This window comes from Macrotis lagotis, chromosome 1, assembly GCF_037893015.1.
Source record: "Macrotis lagotis isolate mMagLag1 chromosome 1, bilby.v1.9.chrom.fasta, whole genome shotgun sequence".
Lineage (NCBI taxonomy): Eukaryota > Metazoa > Chordata > Mammalia > Peramelemorphia > Peramelidae > Macrotis > Macrotis lagotis.
Window position 1 is genome coordinate 499,949,109 of NC_133658.1, and position 20,185 is coordinate 499,969,293.

At 36.1% G+C, this 20,185-nt stretch overlaps 1 long non-coding RNA gene across 1 annotated transcript in view; it reads left to right on the top strand.

Annotated features, from left to right (window-relative positions):
* The first annotated feature begins 4,481 nt into the window (after window positions 1-4,481).
* The window catches only part of LOC141506836 (uncharacterized), a 62,505-nt gene continuing 46,801 nt past the window's right edge, over window positions 4,482-20,185 (top strand). The window contains exons 1-2 of the long non-coding RNA XR_012473983.1: window positions 4,482-4,563; window positions 7,678-7,794. This is a non-coding gene — a long non-coding RNA (uncharacterized LOC141506836). The remainder of the gene's footprint in view (window positions 4,564-7,677; window positions 7,795-20,185) is intronic.

Below are 20,185 nucleotides of genomic sequence, written 5' to 3' on the forward strand. Positions count from 1 at the left end.
TTATCACCACTACTATTCAATATGGTATTATAAATGTTAGCTTCAGCAATTAGAGAAGAAAAAGAAATTGAAGGAATTAGAATTGGGAAGGAAGAGACAAAACTCTCACTCTTTTCAGATAACATGATGGTATACCTAGAGAATCCCAAGAAATCATCCAAAGACCTACTGGAAACAATTAGCAATTTTAGCAAAGTTGCAGGATATAAAATAAACCCTCATAAATCCTCAACTTTTTTATATATGACTAGCAAGATATAGCTTAAAGAGCTAGAAAGAGAAATCCCATTCAAAGTAAGTTCAGAAAATATAAAATACCTGGAAGTCTATTTGCCAAGACAGACTCAGAAACTTTTTGAAAACAATTATAAAACACTTCTCACACAAATTAAATCAGATTTAAATAACTGGGCAAATATCAGCTGCTCATGGATAGGTAGAGCTAATATAATAAAAATGACAATTCTACCAAGACTAAACTACCTGTTTAGTGCCCTACCAATCAAAATTCCAAAAAATTACTTTAATGAGTAAGAAAAAGTTGTAAGTAAATTCATATGGAGAAATAAAAAGTCAAGAATTTCTAGGGATTTAATGAAAAAAAGTGCAAAAGAAGGGGGCTTAGCCCTACCAGATCTGAAATTATATTATAAAGCATCAGTCATCAAAACTGTGTGGTATTGGCTAAGAAATATAATGGTGGACCAGTGGAATAGACTAGGTGCAATAGCAGGAAACGATTACAGTAATCTGCTATTTGATAAACCCAAAGAGTCCAGCTATTGGGATAAAAACTCTCTCTTTGTTGGAAGTTAGTATGGAAGAAACTTAGATTAGAACAACACCTCACACCCTATACCAAGATAAGACCTAAATGGATACAGGATTTACACATAAAAATCAGTACTGTAAGAAAATTAGAACATCAAGGACAAGTTTACCTGTCAGATCTATGAAAAGGGAAGCAGTTTATGATTAAGGAAGAAATAGAGAACATCATTAAAAACAAACTAGATGATTTTGATTACATTAAATTAAAAGGCTTTTGCACAGATAAAACCACTATAAACAAGATCAAAAGAAATGTAGTAAACTGGGGAACAATCTTTTACAACTTATGTTTCTGACAAAGGACTCATTTCTAAAATATACAGAGAACTGAGTCATATTTTTAAAAAAGCCATTCCCCAATTGACAAATGGTCAAAGGATGTGCAAAGGCAATTTACAGATGAGGAGATCAAAGCAATCCATAGTCATATGAAAAATTGCACTAAATCATTACTTATTAGAGAAATGAAAATTAAAGTTTCTCTGAGGTACCACCTCACACCTCTCGGACTGGCCAATATGACCAGAAAGGATAATGATCATTGTTGGAAGAGTTGTGGGAAATCTGGGACACTAATACATTGTTGGTAAAGCTGTGAACTCATACAACCTTTCTGGAAAGCAATTTGGAATTATGCCCAAAAGGCAACAAAAATGTGCATACCCTTTGATCCAGCAATACCACTACTGAATCTATACCCTGAAGAGATGAAGAAAAAAGTGTAAAACATCACTTGCACAAAAATATTCACAGCAGCCCTGTTTGTGGTGGCAAAGTATTGGAAATCAAGTAAACTGTGGTATATATATGTCATGGAACACTATTGTTCTATTAGAAACCAGGAGGGATGGGAATTCAGGGAACCCTGGAGGGATTTGCATGAACTGATGCTGAGTGAGATGAGCAGAACCAGAAAACCACTGTACCCCCTTACAGCAACATGGGGGTGATGATCAACCTTGATGGATACACTCATTTCATCAGTGCAACAATCAGGGACAATTTTGGGCTGTCTGCAATAGGAATACCATCTGTATTCAGATAGAGAATCGTGGAGTTTGAACAGAGTTCAAGGACTATTCCCTTTAATTTAGAAAAAACTGATATCTTATTGTCTGATCTTGTTATCTCTTATACTTTATGTTTCTTCTTTAAGGATGTGATTTCTCTCTCATCACACTCAATTTGGATCAATATACAACCTGGAAACAATGTAAAGTCTGACAAATTGCTTTCTGTGGGGGGGGGGGGAGAAGTAAGATTGGGGGAAAAATTGTAAAACTCAAAATAAATAAAATCTTTGATTAAAAAAAATCATTAAAAAAATTCCCTTGTTTCATTGAAAGCCCATCTTTTCCCCCTGAAAAAGGATGTTCAGTTTTGCTGGGTAGTTGATTGTCAGTTGCATTCCAAGTTCTTTTGCCTTCCAGAATATTATATTCCAAGTCCTTAATGTAGAAGCTGATAAGTCCTGTGTGATCCTGCCTGCAGCTCCACGATATTTGAATTGTGTCCTTCTGGCTGCTTGTAATATTTTCTCTTTGACTTGAGAGTTCTGGAACTTGATTATAATATTCCTGGGGGTTGGTTTTTTTGGATCTCTTTCTTGGGGAGATCAGTGGATTCTCTCAATTTCTATTTTGCCCTCTGCTTCTAGAATATCTGGGCAATTTTCCTGTAGGAATTCTTTAAAAATGAGGTCAAGGCTCTTTTCCTGATCATGACTTTCAGGTATCCCAATAATTTTTAAATTATGTTTCCTGAACCTGTTTTCCAGATCAATTGTTTTTTTTCAGTGAGATAGTTCACATTTTCTTCTAATTTTTCATTCTTTTGGTGTTGCACTATTATGTCTTGATTTCTCTCAAAGTCATCAGCTGCCTTTAACCCCATTCTACATCTGAGGGATTTGTTTTCCTTGGAGAGCTTTCTTATCTCCTTTTCCATCTGGTCAATTCTGTTTTTTAAGGCATTCTTCTCCTCAATAACTTTTTGAACTGTTTTATCCATTTGACCTACACTGGTTTTAACATGTTATTTTCTTCATCATTTTTTTGGATCTCCTTGACTAAACTGCTGACTTTGTTTTCATGTTTTTCCTGCATCTCTCTCATTTCTTTTCCCAATTTTTCTTTTATCTCCCTTACTTAATTTTCAAAATCTTTTTTGAGTTCTGTCATAGCCTGAGTCTAACTCCTATATTTCTTGGAATCTTTAGATGTAGAAGCTTAGACTTTCCCATCTTCAGATTGCATACTTTGGTCCTCCATGGGACCAAAGTAATTTTCTATGGTCAGGTTCCTTTTTTTTCCTGTTTACTCATTTCCCCAACCTGTGCTTGGTTTTAGGTTGCTTCCTGAGCTTTTGAGTATTATTGGGACAACCCACAAGGAATGCAGTGTGTGAGGCTCTGACTGCTCTCCTGGTCTGTGAATGACCACAAGCTCACTCTTCTGCCATGAGGCTGTGGTAGGAAGGGGGGGGGGGTGCCTGCTCTATGAGTGGCCTAGACTGAATGTGTTGAGAGCCCCAGAGTCCTGCTCCAGGGACAGAGGATAGACCTCAACCATTTCCCTCCACTCCCTTACCTTCAGTGGGCTAAGCACTCAGGGCACAGCTCCCTGAAAGCTCCTGCTGGGCAACTCCACAGGCCTGCTTCCCTTTCCTGGATCTGGGCTGCCTTGAATGATCATACTGAGGGCTTGGTTTTTGCCCTCACTCTGACCGAGGTCTTCCTGTTGACCTTCTAAGTTGTGCTTGGTGCTCCCTGGGTCGCAGGTCAGGAAACTGTTTCTGCTGCTAGGAGCCCTGCTCCCAGGCATCCTGCAGCTGTTCCCTGGAGGCTGAAGTTCCTTCACTCTGGCCCCCTCCATCCCTGTGGAACAGAGTTTTTTGACTATTTTCCAGGTTACCTTGGGCTAGAGAATTGCCTCATTGGATCTTTCTGTGGGTTCTGTCTCTTGAAAATTTACTTAGAGTCATAATTTTAAGGGTTTTTTTGAAATATTTTGGAGAGAGCTCCTAAGAGAGCCATCTTGGTTCCGCCCCCACTTATCTTTTTTGATTATCCTACTCAACTGGTTGAATGGCCGGGCTTCTGTGGTTTGTATGAAGACTATCCATTTTTTAGTTGTCATAGGAAATCCTGAGTTGTATATAAGAAAGTATGAATGACAGTGACAATGTAAACACTGTGGTCTTTGTATGTTCAGACCCTTCAATTATATTTGGACTTAATAGCATTGTGGAACCAGTTCCAACCTATGTCAGAGCATAATAGTACTAGGAATTTAATATACAATCTGAGTTTCCTATAGACAAATTATATAGAAGACAGGGCTGTTAAAGAATAAGTAGTCACTGAACCACCTACTCATTAATGGATACGGGGCAATTGTAACTTTAGTAAATCTCAAGTAATGGAAGTATTATCTGAGGGAAAAATATGGAGAGGAACTGCTGTCCTTTTTTATTGTATGTCTTAGATGTGGGGTTGAAATAACTAAATCTACTTTAGTGACTCCCAACCTTTTTAAGATCAAGCTAAAAAAATATCCATCTAAGAATAAATTACATAAAATTTATTAAATGATTATTGTGTGAAAAGTGAAGGAATCAATGCAAAAGTTAAGGCAAGCCTTTCCTTTCAGGGCATTGGAATCTAATAGAAGAAGGCAGTACATAGAATGGTGTCCAAAGAAGAAGATTTTGGTCTGCGAAGTCACAGGAATGGTGAGTGGAATAGTAAAGTTGACTTACAAAGGAAAAAGGAAAGCAGAGTTGTTAGTAGTGCTTATTTAATTTACTTCTCAGAGTAAAATATTTAAAGACAATAGGGGGCAGGGAAGTTGTGCATGGTACAAAAATGGAAAATGGACAGGTGAAAATGAGGATACTGGAGTAATTTAACTCTTCCCAGGCATGGGAAGTAAAGTTAAGGATGCACATTCCCAATAAGTTCTTAGCTGAATGTTTCAACAGCAGAGACAAATGACCTATTGTCACAGCTGAATGTTTCAGCAGCAGAGACAAATAACCCATTGTCACAGAATCTTCTAGCACTTATAGCAAGTTTGAATGATAAGATGTCAAATAAGTGTTAAGGTGAATAATGCACAATACCAGGAGTTGAAGATGTCTTACATGTTTTTTTTTTCCACATGGTAAGTGTCTCTGGGAATCTTATTCTCAAGATCAAATTAGCCTTCATAGTTAATCCATATCCTCTGCCCCTCTGATTGGAGATCCTTCCAAAAGTTCCATTTAACGATGGCACCAAGGTCACCCATTCCCTATGCAACAACATTACTTTAAACTTCTCCATTATTCCCTCATGGTGGCTACCCTTTACCATTAACCCCTTTGTTATCTTCCTTCTGTATGCTGTTTTCCTATTAGATTGTAAGTTTCTTGAGGACAATAGTTGTCTTTCTTATTTTGAATTTCTATCACCATTGCTTAGCATAGTACCTGGCAACATGGTAGATGCTTAATCAATGTTTATACTTTCTAACTTGTATTTGTGCTATCTTATCTCTATGGAAGAAGACAAGAAAAAGACAGACATCATGCTCCTAAAATAGATATGACCCATGTAATTTATTTTCACCATTACCATCTTCCTTCCTGCTCCTGGCACAATTAAAATAACCCATAGAAAAACTCATAGTTGACATGAATTACTTGAAGGTATAGCTGGATGATGCCATTATCATAGTGAGGAAAAGACTGGAATAACCAGAAGAAAGAAGGTATTAGGTTGTCTAGAAACTAGTGATTCTAAACTATCAATTGACATTGACTAGAGTGTAGGGTGTGTTTCAAGGAAGATTAGTACCTCTAGTATGAGGGCTTCTTTCCACTTTTGATGTCCACCTGAGTCACCTACTTTTCTCCAGTGACTCCAAGAAGCTGTAGCATGCACAGCAGCCACACCCTGGGCTAAACCAGGTTGAGCGTAACTGAAGGCATCTCAGACTCATCAGTGAGTTATGAGAGGTTACTACTCCAAGCATGTGAAATCTTCCACTGGTGGAAATGGGTGGATGAGAACACTTTGTTTCAACAGCCATGAATGCAACTGAAGTAGGTAGAAGTTGCAGAGCAATTAGATTTTGGTTAGTCTTTTTTTTAGGTTTCTGCAAGGCAAATGGGGTTAAGTAGCTTGCCCAAGGCCACACAGCTAGGATATTATTAAGTGTCTGAGACTGGATTTGAACTCAGGTACTCCTGACTCCAGGGCTGGTGCTCTATCCACTGTGCCACCTAGCCACCCCTTAGTTAGTCTTCAAAGACAACAAACTCATACATTTCACCTAGAGCAATAACCAGTTATCTTGATGCTATCTTGTCTCTGGATCATTACTTTAGAAGAGCGAGACCAGTGACTTCATGCAACTCTACCTCACTTAAATCCAGTTTACACACACACAGACACACACATCAAAATACATCACCCATACTTACCATTCCTCAAAGTCCTGTGGTGACAGGCAAGTGATAAAGCAGCAGGTATGGGTACACTGGGAACTGTAGTCACAACCCTGCACATTGGCAGCTCAGACCATAGTGTAATTTCTCCACTGAAAGCATCAGTAAGATTAAACATCCCCCTGCGTGACTGAGCAGCCTTTTTAAGGATCACACTGCTCATGTCCTGGGTTAAGAAAGGAGCTAGAAAAGGTAGCCTAAAAATTGTCTAGCTTAAGTAATCCTAGCCTGATTACCATGTAACCCTAACCTGATTACCATGGCAGGCAGAGATCCCACAGTGCAGTTATCAAACATCTTCACTGAGGATGAATATGACATTAAGATCAGCTACCACATTGATGGTAGATTCTTCAGCTTGAAAAAGCTATAAGCCAAGACTAAAGTGGAGGAGTGTTGGTATATTATCTGTTTGCAGATGGCAGTGTACTTAATGTAGCCTCTGAAGCTGAGCTACAACAAAGATAGATCAATTCTCTGCTGCTTGTGCTAATTTTGTTCTAACAATTAACACCAAGAAAACATAATTGCTCCATCAGCCAGCACCACAACATCCATATGTGGAACCACTGATTACAGCAAATAAAGAAGTTTTGAGTACTGTGGACAAGTTCACTTACCTTGGCAATGTCTTTTCTAGGGAAGCACATTGACAATGAGGTTGACACACACATTGTCAGAACTAGTTCCAAAAGAAAGTGTAGAAGAGAAGGGGTATTAGACTAACCCAAATGAAGGTCTGCAGAGCTGTTGTGCTGACCTCATTGCTGTATACCTGTGAAACCTGGACAGTCTACCAACACCATGTCAGGAAACTGAATGACTTCCATTTAAATTGTCTTAGGAAGATTCTGAAGATCACCTGGCAGGAGAAAATACCAGATATTGAGGTCCTTTCTTGAGCTGTCAAGTTTTCCAACATTACTACAGTGAGTGCAACTATGATGGGCTGAGCACATTGTTAGAATGCCAGAACTATACTTTCCAAAATGAATTTTTTATGGAGAACTCACACAAGGCAACTACTCACAAGGAGGGTCAGAAGAAGCAATACTGGTCTAAAGGTCTCAATAAAGAACTTTATAATTGATTATACAGCATGAGAGATATTGGCACAGGACCACCCATCATGGCATGCCTTCATTAGTGAGGGTACTGTGCTCTATGAGAATGGTGGCATTGAAGCAAGCATCTCAAAGAAAACATGATATATGTAAGTTTAGCAAACATCCCAGGTGTTCACATGAATTATTTGTGCTTTAACTGTGGTAGAGCATTCTGAGTTTATATTGGTCTGATCAGCCACAGTTGGACCCATTGTAATTTGTCTCATTTTTGTCTTCTTCAATAACAAAGGACAACCACCAACCAACTGAAATAAGCCAATTCTGTGAAGACTACATCAAACAGCATTTTGGATTTGTTCCTGGAGGCATTGGGGAGTCAATGGAATTCATTGAGTAGGGAAATAAGGTATGTGGAGGGGGGAGGGGGGACATGATCTCATCTGTTTTTAGGAGAATCACTTTGATTGATGAATGGAGAAGAAAGAATGACTTGAAGAACCAGCATGTTATTCACATATGAAATGATAAGGATCTGCACTAGAATGACCACAACATCAGAGGAGAGGATAGTGTTGCCCTCCAATAATGTTTGTCCTTAATTTTTGAAGACCACAACATCAGGGAAGTGATGCCATGACAAGCACATGAACTAAATTTGAGTGGGGGGGGGGCAGTGCTGTGCTAAGTTACCAGCCTCACTATCTCTTCCAGAGCCATCTGGGTCTGGTGGCCAGAAATGAATCCGGTCAACTTTGGAGATGGCCGTAGAAGGAGGGTAATCAGGTAGTAAGTAGCAAGTGTCTGAGGTCAGATTCGAACTCCTATCCTCCTGAATCCAAGGCTAGTGCTCTATCCACTGCACCACCTAGCTGCCCCTTTATAGTAATAAGGAAGGAGGGTGTAGTATTTAAGGGAGAAGATGAGTTACATTTTGGACATATTGAATTTAAGATGTCTACTAGAAATCCAGAAACTGAGATGTCTGAAAGACAGTTGGAGATGTGAGATTGGAAATCAGTAGAGTGGAGTGGAAGACACATAGTTCTGAGAATCATCAGCATAGAGATAGTGATGAAATCCACAGAAGATGATTATTTCATTAAGTAAAGTATCATATGAGAAAAAAGAGAGACAAGAGTAGAACCCTAAGGAGCCTCTATAATTAGAGGGCATGATCTGGATGGAGTAGGATTCAATAAAAGAGATAGAAAAGGAGTAGTAAGATAGACTGGAGGAGGGCCAGAAGAAAGTGGTGTCTCATAAACCTAGAGATAAATGAGTATCAAGGAGAAGAGAGTTATTACCAATATCAAAGGTTTCAAAGAAGTTTAGGAGCAAGAAGACTGAGAAAAGGTCACCAGATTTTGGCAACTAAGTGATCATTAATAACTTTGGAGAGAGCAGTTTAAGTTGACTAATAAGGCCAGAAGTTGAATTGTAAGGGGATTAAGGAGAGAGAAGAGAAGAAATGGAAACATCTATTGTAGATGATCTGTTCAAGGAGATATAGAATGATAACGAGAGGGGATGGGAAGATCAAATGAGAGCTTTCAGGCAGGGGAGACATGGACATGTTTATAGACACTAGGCAATGAGCCAATAAACAGAGAGACTGAAAATAAGTAAAAGTAGTAATGATGGGGCAGATGGGTGGTACAGTGTATAGAGTACTATCCCTGGAGTCAGGAGGACCTGAGTTCAAATACAGTCTCAGACACGTAATAATTACCTAGCTGTGTGACCTTGGGCAAGTCACTTAACCCCACTGTCTTGCAAAAACTAAAAAAAAAGTAATAATGATAAAGAGGGTAATAAATTGGAGGAGATGGGAAGAAATGTAATAGCCTTGGTAAGGAGTAAGATCTCTTTAGCATGTGAGACAGAAGAGGAAGAGATAGTGGCAGAAAGTTCATGGAGAATGGCCTTGTTTGTCTAGAAAATATGAGGCTAAGGTTCTTAACTGAGAGAGTATGGAGAGGTAATGAGGAACCTTGTCATAAACACCAATATTATATGTACTTAGGACTTTTAGGGATCAAGTCAGTGTTTTCCTCCTAGAGATAGTGATATTTTTATGGTTGAAGAGATTATTGTATGCATCAATGAGTGTAAATCATCAATATGTTCCTTTATATTAACATATTGAAGATAAAAATACATAAACTGGTTGGTCTATACATCATACATTACACTTCTTTCTCCTTCTACAATACATGGTTGCCTGGTACCCCTGGACAACTTCACCTTAGGATGAATTCCTGTGACAATGATAATCCACCAGAACTCATTCTCCAATGAGTTACACACCTCTATCCCATCATACTTAGCCCAGATTTGGAGCCCTAGTTACCATTGTTCAAATACTATTTCTCTATCTTCCACTGACTGATCCTTTATATTTTTAACTCCACCCCTCAATTTCTGACTCTAAAATTTCCCTACATTTCCTCTGTGCTCTCTGGAATATCCATTTCAGATGTAACACAGTGGATATCATCTCAAACCTTTTCCATTCTTATTCCTTCCATTCCGTTCTTACTCCTTCCATTTTGTTGGACTTGTTGGACCCTAGTTCCCTCCTGATCACACAGTTTCTCTGGCTACTCATTCCAGTAATTTAACTCATATTCCATTGGTCATAGTATGGGGGCTGAAATACTCCTTATGAATCATTGTCACTAACATGATCTCCCTCTACCATGATCACTTAGAGGTTAATTCAATCCATATTTATTACCCAATTGAGATTCTGTAACAGTTGTTGACAGACTTTCTCAATGACTTCAGTACCTGGCTTATAACCATACTCTCTACCTCAACTCCTTCCCTCAAGGACTTCAACATTGATGCTAACTCAAATATTCTAAATTTTCATTTCCTCAGTTTGTTTCATTCCTGTGACCTAATGTTCCATTCCACCTTAGCTACACACAGAGAAAGTCATATCTCAATCTGCATATCTTTATATCACCTACAAGGGTTCTGCTCCCATATTCACAAACTCTAAAATTGTTTGATCATAATATTTTATCAGATAATCTCTTTTGTAAGAAGTCTAGCATAGACATCACTGGAGAAGAAAATCAGGAAGATAACTGTAAAAATACAAAAAAAAAATAATGCACTGATCACCTGAAGTTGCTGGAGGTTAGGGTGAGGAACCTGGAGGGTGGTTCCATTTCAGTATGACCTCCATTCCTTCCATCCCTGATTTTCCTCTCAAGGCAATCACTCATCCACTAGCTATACTCTCTGCCCTTCCCTTGGTGAGCCAACTCAATTTTTCACTATTCTGAATCCAATCATATCTTGCCAAATCCCAGTCCTGCATTGCTTCCACCATTTGATGTTTTTGCTGTTCTTTACATTCTACTGAACAAAGAGGTAGAAAATCATGCAGCCATATTGACTGGACCCACCATAAATATATGTTTTCTAAACTCAACTGGGCTGTCATTGCGCCAAGGCAATAATTCTGTTGTTCAGTTGCTTGGTCATGTCTGACTCTTCTTCATGACCTCTTGGTCATGCCAGGCCAAGCCTTCTATCCTCCATTATCTCTCAAAGCTTGTAAACTTCATGTTCATTGTTTCCATGATACTTTCTATCCATCTTAACCCTACTGGCCCCTTTTTCTTTTGCTTTCCCAATCTTTCCCAATATCAGAGTCTTTTTCATTGAGTCCCATCTTCTCATTTTGTAGTCAAAGTATTTAAATATCAATTTCAGTATCTGACCTTCCAGTGAATAGCCTGAATTAAATTCTTTAAAAATTGACTGATTTGATCTTGCTAACCAAAGGACTCTTAAAAATCTTCTCCAGGACACAATTCAAAAGCATCAATTCTGTGGTGATCAGTTTTTCTTACAACCCAACTCTTATAGTCATACATTGCTAGTGGAAAACCATAGCTTTGACTAAATGAAACTTTGTTGGAAAGTTGATGTCTCTATTAGTATGCTATTCAAAGAGGAACAAATGTCTTTTAATTTCATTATTATAGTCAGCAATCTTTGAGCCCAAGAGTATAAAATCAGACTCTGCTTCCATTTCTTCTCCATGTGCTAAGAGAAGTGATAGGACCAATTCCCAAAACCATAAGTTGTTTGTTTATTTAAACATTAAGTTTCAACTCAGTTTTTGTGCTTTTCTCTTTCACCCTCATCTAGAGGTTTCTTAATTCCTCTTTACTCTCTACCATTAAAATAGTATCATTGGAATATCTGAGATTGTTGATATTTCTCCTAGAAACTTTAGTTTTGGTTCTTGATTCATCCAGCCTGGCATTTCACATGATATACTCTACATGTAATTAAATAATGTGAAAATATACAATTTTGTTAAACTCCTTTTCCAATTTTAAACCAATCAATTGTTCTATGTTCAGTTCTAACTGTTGCTTCTTGTCCTCTTACAAGTTCCTCAGGAGACAAGATCTTAAATCCCATTTCTTAGAGGACATCATAAGATTTTCTCCCGCTCCTCATTTTATGAAATGGTTTCAAAAAAATATTGATTTATCAATAGATAGAGTTCTACCAAATTCTATCCATAATGCCCCAGGTCAGCAATTCCATTACTATTTCTACCTTTACCTTTGTCTTCTTGGAAACATTTAGAAAAAAGTCTCTTACTGCTGTGACTGCTGCTGTTACTGTCCTTAGCTATTGCATTTTTTCACCCCACTTGAATTTCTGTTGTCTGGGGTGCTCAAGAAGCAAATAATCTCAAATTTGGTTTTCTTTCTAAGAATTTCAAATGCTTCCTTACTATTGACTTTCTATATTTCTTTTCATTTATAATTAAGCTCAGAGTTATATGACAGGTCACATGGGCTACAGACTGATTAAATTGAAACACATTATTCCATTCCCTTTTATGTTTTTCTGGTGGGTCCAGAATAATCTTGGGTTATATATTTCTTTTTTTCTTTTCTTTTCTTTTGGTTCCCTTAGTTGCTTGAAAAATTTGTTTTTTTCCCAATGGAAGTGTTTTATTTCATTACTTTGTATGCTTTATTTTACAGTCTTTTTCTGTGTTCTTTTATTTTATTTTCCTGGAGGTCTATTGGGTTTTTTTAATTAGTACTTCTTTACCTGCATTCAGTAGTTCTGGACAGTTTTCTCATATTATTTCCTTGCATTATGGTATTCAGTTTTTTTACTTATCATTTTCCTCTAAAAGACTTATACTCCTTGGACTATCTCTATGCATTCTGTCTTCAAAATCAGTGTTTTATTTAAATAGAAAGTATGTTTTCTTTTTCTTTCTTTTTTTTGAGGTGTTTGCAAACCAAGATTAATTTTTTATTGAATATTTATTTATTTATTTTTTCCAGCTACAGAGATAGTAGTTTTCAACAATCATTTTTTGCGAGGTTTTGAGTTTTATGTTTTTCTCCCTCCCTCCTGTTCCCCCTCCACTTGACAGAAAGCAATCTAATATAAACTATACATATATAACCATGCTAAACATATATCCATATTAACCATGTTGTGAAAGAAAAATCAAATCCAAATGGAAAACAAAATCGTTAAAGAGAAAAAAAGTCATAATACATAAGACAACTTTTAAAAATGGAAGATAATAAGCTACATTTAAACTCCACAGTTCCTTCTCTGGATATGGATAGTATTTATTATCAAGTTTTTTAGAATTGTTTTGGATTATTATTCTACTGATTTGAGTGGGTGATTGAGAGACTGGTGGTACCTTCAAGGATAATACTGAAGCTAGGAAACTGGGAAGAGGGTTTGAGAGGAAAGAAAGATGTTTTGCTTTGGACATAATGATTTTGAAATTTTTATTGGACTTTCACTTTGAGATTACCCATAAATTGGTAATGAAGGTATTCAAGGTTTATTTGTTTGTTTTTCTCATTTTATAATTCTTACCAATCATTTTTTTCAAGGTTTTGAGTTTTACATTATTCTCCCTTCTTCCCTTCCCTCCCCCCCCACAGGAAGAAATCTGATATAGGTTTTACATTTTAAAAATCAATAGAAAGAAAAAAAGACATATTATATAAGACAATTTTAAAAATTGAAGATTGTAAGCTTTGTTCTACATTGAAACACTATAGTTCCTTCTCTGGATGTGGACGGTATTTTCCATTATAAGTCTTTTAAAATTATATTTTGATTATTGTACTGCTAAAAATGAACAAACCCATCATAGTTGATCATCACCTCATGTTGTCGTTAGTGTGTATAAATGTTCTTCTGGTTCTGCTCATTTCACTTCACATCAATTCATTCAAGTCTTTCTTGGATTTTCTGAAATCATGATTTCTTATAGAAAAATAGTGTTCCATCACATACATATACCACATTGTTCAGCCATTCTCCGATTGATGGGCATCCACTCAATTTCCAAGTCCTGACCACTACAAAAATAGCTACTATGAATATTTTTGTATATGTGGAATTACCCTTTTTCATGATCTCTTCAGGATACAGACCCAGGAGTGGTATTACTGGATCAAAGGGTATACACAATTTTACTGCCCTTTGGGTATCAAATTGCTCTCCAGAAAGATTGGATCAGTTCACAACTCCACCAACAATGCATTAGTGTCCCAGTTTTCTCACATCCCCTCCAACATCGATCATTTTCCTTTATAGTCAAATGGCCAATCTGAGAGTTGGGAGGTGAAAAATTTACATTTCTTTAATCAATAATTATTTAGTGTTTTTCATGTAATTATAGATATCTTTGATTTCTTCACCTGAGAATTGCCTTTCCATATCCTTTGATCATTTATCAATTGGGGAATGACTTTTTTTTTTTTTTACAAATTTGACTCAGGGCTCAATATATTTTAGAAATGAGTCTTTGGTCAGAAACATTAGGTGTAAAAATTGTTTCCCAAACCTCCTACATTCCTTTTCATCTTGGTTGCAGTGGTTTTATTTGAGCAAAAACCTTTTATTTTAATGTCATCAAAATTATCATGTGCTTTTTATAATGTTCTTTATCTCTTCTTTGATCATAAACTGCTCCCCTTTCCATTGATCTGACAGAGAAACTATTCCTTGTTCTCCTAATTGACTTATAATATTAACCTTTTATGTCTACATCCTGCATCTATTTCGATTTATGTTGGTATAGGGTATGAGATGTTGGTCTATGCTGAGTTTCTACCACATTATCCTCCAGGTTTTCAGTGGTCTTTATAGAAAAGTTCTTATCCCAGAAACTGAAATCTTTGGATTTTCAAACAATAGATTACTGTAGTAATTCACTGCTGTTTCTTTTGCACCTAATCTATTTCACTGACTCATCATTTTATTTCTTAGCCAGTACCAACAGTTTTGATGACTATAATTTTAGATCTGATACTGCTAGGTCACCTTCCTTTGCATTTTTTATTAATTTCCTTGATATCATTTTTATTCCTCCATATGAATTTAATTATTATTTTTCTAGCTCAATAAAGTGATTTTTGGATGTTTTATTTGTATGGTATGTAATATGTAATTTAATTTAGATAGAATTGTCACTTTTATTATATTAACTTGGCCTAACCATGAGCAATTGAAATTTGTCCAATATTTAGATCTGATTTTGTGTGAAAAGTGTTTTATAATTATTTTCATATAGTTTATGTCTTTACAGGTAGACTTCCAAGTATTTTATGTTGTCTACAATTATTTTAAATGGAATTTCTCTGTCTCTTATTGTTGTGTCTGTTAGTAATATAAAGATCATGTTTTCTTTTAATGTTACTTTTTTTCACTTCTCTTCTAGATTGACCCTTACTTCTATGAATTTTAATTCTCAGATAAGCTTCATTCTTTTTCGTTTCTTTGGAGAGAATTATCATAAATTCAGATTTTCTGCTCTGTTTATTTTTTTAATGTGCAGGTCATAAATTCTGCTCTCAATTTTTTTAAACACTCAGGACCACATGCTGTGGTTCCATGTTCTCCTCAAATTCCACAGAGTCTTCTGTCTCACAAGATGTTGGATCACTTTCCTTTGTTTTGCAGTATTTATTCTTGCATGTCATATATATATATAATATGTATATACATATAATATACTTATATATCTTATTTACTAGATTACTAGATCTGGAGGTCATATTTCCTCTTGTTAATTTTTTTCCTGTTGATTTATATGTGCATGTTCAAGGTCTTTGGGTTTCCTTCTTACTGAGATTGTATTTATAATATCAGTGTTTCCCCCCTCATTTCCTCCTATGATTCACTTTCTGACTCCCCTCCTTTCTGATGGTTTTTCTAGGGTCTGAATCTCAAAATGCCTCTTCCCATGCGAGGTAATTCATGTTTAAGTTACTTTTGGATGAACAGGCCTGGTTTCCAAGTCTTTCCTTAGCTTTCCTTTAGGTTTAGTGGACTGTCACACAATCCCTATATTCTTCCTTTCTTCTTTTCTCTGTTCCTCAGTTTTCTCCCCTAGAACTGGTGATTCAGAGAAACCTCATTCTGGTACTACAGAGTTTATTTCTGTAGTTTTTAGTCTTTGAGACTTAGAAGAAGTGGTTGGGGAAGGGTACAGGGTTAAGCTATATTTCAAGCCTAGACACATGTCCTGATCCTTTCCCTCTCTTCCTCCATTCTTCAGAGATTTTTTTTGCAGTCAAGAGCATTGCTTCTGGGGTACTGTTATAGCCCTCAAAAGCTTAAGTAGCCTGGAGACAGAATCTAAAAAGGGGTAGGTGCTGAGGTTGGGGGGTTCTGGGTTATAAGGTTGTGTTAGATTCTTAAGTTTTCTTGCAAATTCATGTATTAGTTTCATGGATCAGCTAGTACATACTCAGAGCCTGGTACGAGGTGGAAAATGAGTTCTGAGTGAGCTCAGGGTAGGTATCAATTGTGTGTTGTGTGTGATTTTTAAAATTTTTTAGATTTCAAATGCCTTAGATCATGGATACAACTTTAGTATACGACTTCTGATTTAGGGAAGTTTGAGAAATTGTGGAGATCAGAGAAAACATTTAGTCTTCCCATCATATTGGCCATTTGACTAGCAATTCCCCCACTAAATCACTTTAATTGAAATTGTGTATTTCTGTCTTAGTTCTAGTAGACATTAAATTTCAAATATTCATATTAACTGGTCCCAAACCATGGGAGAAGATGTTTTAAAAAGTTGAGACTGATTATTAAGATATCAAATAGTTTCATTTTAAAATAAGTCTAAATTAGTTTAAATGAGATTGTTCCTAAAGATTTTAGATAAGGAAATTTGAATAAGTAATTTTTAAAGTCTTTTTAGATCTAACCCTTTTAAAAAATGTGAGAAAGAAATTTCCAACAAGTAAAAGCCTAGCTAAACTGGCTATTGGCTCAATTAGAATAAATTCCCTGGGTTGGCTAAGTGTCGCAGTGGATAGAGCACTGGCCCTGGAGTCAGGAGTATCTGAGTTCAAATGCGACCTCAGACACTTACTAATTACCTGGCTGTGTGGCCTTGGGCAAGCCGCTTAACCCCATTGCCTTGCAGAAACTAAAAAAAAAAAAAAAAAAAAAAAAAGTTTCCTTTAGTTTTCCAAGAGGGTTGCTGCTTCCTAACCAAAAGTCTTTTCTTTTTCTGGTTGTTGTTCTCTGGAGGTAATAAGGGCATGTACATACTTTAAATGAGCATATTCCTTGGATGACAGAATCTACTAATTTAATGGATTGATTTCACAAGAGTATAGCTACCAGCTAGCTTAAAGATTCCAAATTACACATTCCTTAGCCATCACTAGCTAAACAAAAACTGTCTATATATTTTCTTTCAAGAATAAGAGATGCCCCCAATTCTTAGTCCTAATCTAAACTTCAATTCTAATCAGAAAATGTTCTAGAATTTACTGAAAATTTAGAATAAAATAATTAACTACATTGAGTTAAGAGAATTTTTTAGTGTTTAACTGTAGAAAATGAGTAATGAGAATTGCCTCCTCCCAACCTCTCCTTCACCATAATTCTATTTGGCATATATAGTTGACTTCTATAAGCACTTGGAAGAATTGCTCATTGAATTCACTAAGGGAAATCTTTTAACCCAAGATCGAGATTTTTATTGTGAACATCTGTTTATGAATATTTGGTACAAAGTATAAAATGACTACATTGTCAAAATATTCTTTTGCAAAAGTTCACTTCTCTTGGGTGATGACTAATTGTCTTCTGGTGATTAGTAATAATGATTATGTAAAAATGATGATTCCATGAAACTTTTTCTACCAGTAAATGAAATAACACATTTCATACTTTAGATTTTTGTACATTTAGTTATTCTCAAGAAATTAACAAGATATATTATGCATTATGTAATGCATAAATGCAAAGTAGAACAAAATTCTTTATGTTTATAACAGAGCTGCTGCTTTCTACATAAAATCACATGTAATTTTCATACCTATACATGAATCATATGAATGGGAACGCCACGGTTTAGTGTTAAGAACTTCTGAATTTGTAATGGGAGAATCTGTGATCTTTTTTTCCCAATTATATGCAAAGATCGTTTTTAACATTCATCTTTTTGTAAGCTTTTGAGTTCCACATTTTCTACCACCTTCCCCTCATTCCCCCTCCCTATGGCAGCAAACAATCTAATATATGTTGTACGTGTCCAAATCATGCTTAACATAATTCCATATTAGGCATGTTGTGAAAAAAAATTAGAACTAAGGGAGAAAAATCCATAAGAAAGAAAGAAAAAAGCCAAAACTTTTAAAAAAGTGAACCTAATATGCTTTACCCTCCATTCAGACTCCATAGCTTTGTTGTTAGGTATTGTTTTTTTTTCTGGGGGGGGGGGGGGTGCAAGGCAATGGGGTTAAGTGGCTTGCCCAAGGTCACACAGCTAGGTAATTATTAAGTATTAAGTATTAAGGCTGTATTTGAACTCAGGTTTTCTTGACTCCAGGGCAGGTGCTCTATCCACTGCACCACCTAGCTACCCCCAGTTTGTTTTGTTTTTTTCTGAATGTGAATGGCATTTTCCATAACAAGTCTCTTGGGATTTTCCTTGATCATTGAATTGCTGAGAGATAATGCCATTATAGATGATCATCTCAAAATGTTGCTGTTACTGTATGCAATGTTCTCCTGCTTCTGCTCACTTCACCAGCATCAGTTCATTCAAATCTTTCTAGGCTTTTCTAAAGTCCGGTAACTCATGATCTCTTACAGAACCATAGTAGTCTATAACATTCGTGTACTAAAACTTTAGTCATTTCCCCAATTGATGGGCACCCCCTCAATTTCCAATTTTTTTGCCATTACAAAAAGAGCTGCTTAAATATTTTTGTCCATGTGGGTCTTTTTCCCTTTTCTTAATATCTCTCTGGGACACAGACCCAGTAGTGGTGTAGCTAGATCAAAGGGTATGCGCAGTTTTATTGCCTTTAGGCAAAGCTCCAAATTGCTCTCCCAAATGGTTGGATCAGTTCACAATTTCACCAGCAGTGCATTAATGTTTCAGTTTTTCCACATTGTCTCAATATTGCTCATTTTCCTTTTCTGCCATTTTAGTCAATCTGATAGATGTGAGGTTGCTTTAAACAGAGTTGTTTTAATTTGCATTTTTCTAATTAATAATGATTTGGAGCATTTTTTCATGTCTATAGATAGTTAATTTCTTCATCTGAAAACTACCTATTCGTATATCAATTGGAGATTGATATTCTTATAAATTTGACTCAGTTCTTTATATATTTGAGAAATAAGTCTTTTATCAGAAAAACTAGCAGTGAAAAATTGTTTCCCAGCTTTCTACATTCCTTCTAATCTTGATTGCATTGGATGTATTTGTGCAAAACTTTTTTAATTTAATGTAGTCGGGGTGGCTAGGTGGTGCAGTGGATAAAGCACTGGCCCTGGAGTCAGGAGTACCTGGGTTCAAATCCAGTCTCAGACACTTAATAATTACCTAGCTATGTGGCCTTGGGCAAGCCACTTAGCCCCATTTGCCTTGCAAAAAAAAAAAAAACTAAAAAAAATTTAATGTAGTCAAAATTATCCATTTTGCAACTTATGTTCTCTATCTTTTCTTTGATCATAAACTCCTCCCCTCTCCATAGAGCTGAAAAATTTGGTTGTTATATTTTTGTAGTTTGTTGTTCTTCTATCAAATTACATTGATGTAGTCACCATTTATGTTATTTTCCTGATTTTGTTTAATTCATTTTGCATCAATTCATATACTTTTCCATAATTCCTGTTTTCATTTCTGAGATAGTATTCAACTATCTTGATATACCACAATTTACTTATTCTTCAACTAAACATATGTATTGTTGCCAGATCTTTGTTGTAACAAAAATTGTTGCTTTAAAAATCCTAGTGTAAAATGAGTCTCCTTTACCTCATAAGCTCCTCCCCTCTCCATAGATCTGAAAAATAAACTAAAGGATCTGGGTTCTAATCTCAGTTCTGCCATTTAATACTTTTGAGACCTTGGTCTATCACTGAACTTTCCTAAACTATAATTTCTTCATCTGAAATATAAGGGACCCATGCAATTCAGTTCAACAAGAACTTAGTACACGCAATATATTTTTACTGGATATTAAAAAGTCCTTGGTCTCAAGGAGGTTACCTGTAATGGATGAAACAAGACCATAAGAGAGAAGCAAATACAAAATATATTCAAGATAACTAAAAGTAATGACTGGGGGCATTTACAATATCTCAAATGTGTTTGGGTAGAGTAGGCTATAGGATCACTCAGACTAGCAAATTAGATCCCTTGAAGGTAGCTACTACTCTCAGCATTCTAGAAATTACCTTGGAGATGAGGATTGTGGCTTCCAATATCACACACAAGTACCCAT